Here is a 4,889-nt window from a genome sequence, read left to right on the forward strand (position 1 = left end):
TACTAAGTTGGCTGTCACTAATACTTTTTTGTACAGGTTGACGAAATTCTTGACGACACCTCTGAGTGACGAAGGCTCAAACGATAATGTCGGTGCCTAGTACATACTACCTATAAGTGTTTAATCTATGGTAAGCACTGAGCTGTGTGTGACAATGTCAACATTGGCATCACGGCTCCTCTTCACAATCGGCCATGATGGGCCGACAAATGATCGTCCATCATGGCCGCCATGATCGGGCAACTCTTCACACAATCGTGAACGTTCATTTACTGACTGTCTACTGATATGTTAAGACGTCTGGGTATCGAAGATGGAAATCGAGGAGATGGTGTGGACACGCACACAATCATGGGCCATCGTTCCTTTGATCTACCGACACAACGCCGATTGTGCACGATCATACACGATGATGGCCGATCACAGACATTTATACCCTCTACACTATCGTGAGTATTTATAATCGCCCATCATGGCCGATTGTGAAGAGGAGCCATCATATATTTCCACTGTTGGAAGGCCGCGGGAACATGATGTGTCATACGTAGGTATTACTGATTTTTTTTTAATTGCATAGTACTATCGTTCACTCGTCTCACGGCCGATAATACGGTGTTAAGTGGTCACTGAAGCTTATAATTACCAAAAACGTAAATGCCGCTACCCACCTTGAGACATTAGTTCGAAGTTTCAGTTCTATAGCACAACGATTGCCCCACCCTTCAGACCGAAACGCTTTAATGCTTCGCGGCAGAAATAGGCAGGGTGGTATGTAACCGTGCGGGCTCATAAGACGTTTTACGTAAAGGCATAAAGGCAACACACGGAAAATAGATCCTGTATTATCCACGTTTATAAATAAAGCTTTCTCCATCTAAGCTTGATATATTACATTGTATTGTATATAATATCATATTCTACAGCAAATATAACAGATGTTTGTGTGTATCTTTATACAGACCAATCTCTATAAGACTTCTTACGACACTGAGATTGATCACATGTAATTAGAACTAGCGAAAAACATTTTGAAATAAGCGTTTCTCGCTTAAAACGAAAATGTTTTTTCGAGATCGATCGTAACCTCCTGCTCAAAGAATATGGATCCTTTTAAACTCTTTGCCTCACTTGACTCTGGCACACAAGTTTGTGTAAACACCAAACAGCTCAAAGGCAGCCATGTTTAATATGTATGTACATATTTTAGTACCTACTAATATCCACCTTGCCAGCCAAAAAGAAAATTATAGTTAAAAGTAAATTTTAATTGCCACGTCGATTTATAAAAAACTTATTATCTAATTAGTAGTGTACCTACTTGTGTGATTTTTTAAATGAATGTTTTAACTAAGTAGGTAAATTAACAGAGATCGGATTAAATTTAGGCAAATTTGGATATTAATGATCATTAGAATTGAGAAGCTTAAACCTGTAATGATCCTTTTGGAAAGTTTAACGACAAAGGGAAGATTTTCCACCGAGCGGGTGATATTGCTCGGTAGACCGACGGCCCTAATATTGTTGTTGTTCGGAACTTGTAAATATGTATGCGCTTTATCTTGAAAATGTCGTAAGCGAGATTCATGCATCTGTCAATTATCTTGCGTTGTATGATGGCTAAGTACCCGCTACATCACTCTCCTCCGAGACCGGAGGTCATGTCATTTTAGTTAGCGTTGTTCGTGCTGGGATTAGCATGCAAGTGCCAGTGCTGCTCGAAGTTTACGGTGAGTGATCATTCCCGATCCTGCGGACAGTATGGAAAGCAGTCGACGTCGCCCAAAACACGTCATCTCGGATCCTCCCGATCCACTAACGGTGCTTCTAGGTACTTCAAGCACCGGTCACCGTTCTCGTCGAACCCGTCGCTTGCGACGAAGGGCTCGACGAGTAAATTAACTCCCAGACACAGCCCACTGAGTTTCTCGCCGGATCTCTCAGTGGGTCGCGTTTCCGATCCGGTGGTAGATTCTGCGAAGCACGACTCTTGCTAGGGTTCGTGTTAGCAACGTCATCAGGTTTGAGCCCCGTGAGCTCACCTACAAAAGTTAGGGTTACGCTGACATAGCCTCTCAAGGCTCTCAGCTTAGGTAGGAAAAAAAAAAAAAAAAAAAAAAAAAAAAAAGGTGAGTGAAACTGAGCTTGAATGCTGCGTGATTGTCGCCAGTGCTACTCGACGTCTGCGGTGAGTCGAGACTGAGCTTGAATGCTGCGTGATGAGGCAGTGTAGGTGCGTGCCGTAGGACCAGGAAGCGCCGTGAGTCGGCTGCGATGGTCCTGTTAAGGCTGCGATGCTGGTTTGCTGTGGGACGCCTGTCGATAACTTGCTTTTATCTGCGAGAATGCGGGAATTGTGGTAGCCGAAGTTCTTGATGCGCTGATGATGAAGTGTGGAGGCTGCAATTGTTCCGTCGCAGGTCACCAGTTTGGAAAGTTTAACGACAAAGGGAAGATCTTTCACCGAGCGGGTGATATTGCTCGGTAGACTCACGGTCCTAATGTTGTTGTTCGGAACTTGTATATATGCGCTTTATCTTGAAAATGTCGTAAGCGAGATCCTGCATCGTGTCACTTCCTGTGTGCCAAAAATAAGTTTAAAAAATGCAAATCTGTCGCTGAGTTTTTTTTTAAACCTACCCTGACACATGTTTTCCGACTAATTTAGCCATCTCTGTCTATCCTACAAGTAAAGTAATAAGCTATCCTGCAGTCAAATGTCAACCAGTTTTATCTTAATATCAAAACATTCATTCAAAACATTAAATCGCAATTATTACATTCATGTTTTTTTCGCAGTTTGTTCACTTCGAACAGACTAATGAACATGATAAACGTTAACGTTACGCCAGTTCAGTGATTAGGTACGTTTTCCTTACAAGTATCCTTTCCTGATGAACTGACAATTCAGATTGACCTTGTTTGTAGATTAGAAACAAAAGTAGATTGTTGAAATATTGGATTTGGAAGTTCACGTTTCGTCTTAAAGGGATCTTGTCACAAGGTAAGTGTTCAATTTTGTGCTTTTACTTTTTTTTTTCTATTTAAGCTTACAAATAACATAAATGTGTAAACGTACCTACTCTTAAATCAAGTTTTATTGAATAGGAAATTTTTTGCAACATTACCATGTTATAATAAAATTACTAAAGGAAGTGACACTCATCGAACATCTGTCAATTATCTTGCGTTGTATGATGTATGGTAGCCACCCGCCACAATCCTAATGATGAAAATCAGGAAAGAAAAAACGTAATTATAAAAATTAAAATTTGCATAACTACTGGTGATATGGTTTCATAATAATATGAGCTCGCATTGATTGCTAACAACACCCTGCTGTTTCTAACGCAGTAACGTGTTTAGCATGAAAGGGTGGGACAACCGTCTTAAATACTATACAACTGAGGCTCACGTCTCAAAGTTGGTGGCGAAATTCATGTCGTGACGTCACTAAGCTTCAGTAACCACTAAACATCAGATATCAGATGGGCCGGAAGATCGTTCACCCATTCAAACAGAAATTTAAAAAAAGATGTACTGTCGAATCGTAATATGTGTGGCATATATGTAATTGCAAATCACTCGCTTTATCACCAGTAGAGTATATAAAGAGAATTAAAATAAAGTGTTTCTTTCCTTCTTAATGTTATATCCTACTTTAGGTTAAAGCATTGTTTTTAAATCTTTCCAGTTGCTACTATGGTGCCACTTTAATTGCCTCCCTTTCAGCGAATACTTTTTAATACAGTGTGATGGTGCTCCTTGCTTCTAACCTTCATACTTAGTAGGTTCAACATCAACGTGTCAGTCCACAGTCCCAACACATGAGGTGCTCATTCGGCGATTCTTTAATGCAGGTTTCATCTTAAGTTCCAGAATATTTTGATGCTGTAAGCTCTAGGAACGAATTACCACCAAGTAGGCCGTTAAATCATGAAACCATCTAAAACAATAAATGAATGGAGTGTCTTTTATTATATCTTATAACTTATTATAACTTATAATTAATCCAAATAACCATTTCCCATCAAGTGAGCATCAATTACATTTGCTGAATTGCATTAAAAAAAAGTATAATGCAAATTAAAATTTAAAAAAGTGTAGGTATATGTTAAATGACAATGTTGTCATTTCATTGCAAAAAGAGGAAACTTTTTAATAGAAACGCAAGGAACATAGTTGTGTGAATTATTTTGTTATTTAGTGTTTCTTCAGGTTTAAATATGTAATAACAGTTGTTTGTTAGCTGCTTAATGAAAATGCACAGATACGGAAAAATGAAACAATCCGCACTAGATGGAGCTCCACGAGTTCTTCTAAAACGTCTCAATATATAACCACAATTTACTAAGACTTTATTCTCGTTTCATTAAAATTTAATAATTGTATCCCAATTCATAAAAATCTCAAATTAAATATCTTCGTCTCTTTTTTTATATCCGGGAAACAGTCACACTCGGTCATCCGGCCTCAAATTAGAATTCTCTGAGTTATAGGTGCCAGAGACTGACATACATACTAATATTATAATATATAAGAATATATACATAGAGAATAAACACCCAGACAATTAATGTTTGTCCGATGTGGGAATTGAACTCTCGACTCTAGGTGCAACAGCTTAGGCAACTCCTTTGCTAAATTTTTTCAATAATATGTCCTATTTTCAATTATTCTTGTCTTAGACTTCTTGTCAGTATATTTTCTGTTATAATTAAGGGCAAATGGCTCAAAAGACTTATTCCCAGGCCAAAAATAAGTTTAAAAAATGCAAATCTGTCGCTGAGTTTTTTTTTAAACCTACCCTGACACATGTTTTCCGACTAATTTAGCCATCTCTGTCTATCCTACAAGTAAAGTAATAAGCTATCCTGCAGTCAAATGTCAAC

Source organism: Bombyx mori, chromosome 17 (genome assembly GCF_030269925.1).
Source record: "Bombyx mori chromosome 17, ASM3026992v2".
Classification (NCBI taxonomy): Eukaryota; Metazoa; Arthropoda; class Insecta; order Lepidoptera; family Bombycidae; genus Bombyx; species Bombyx mori.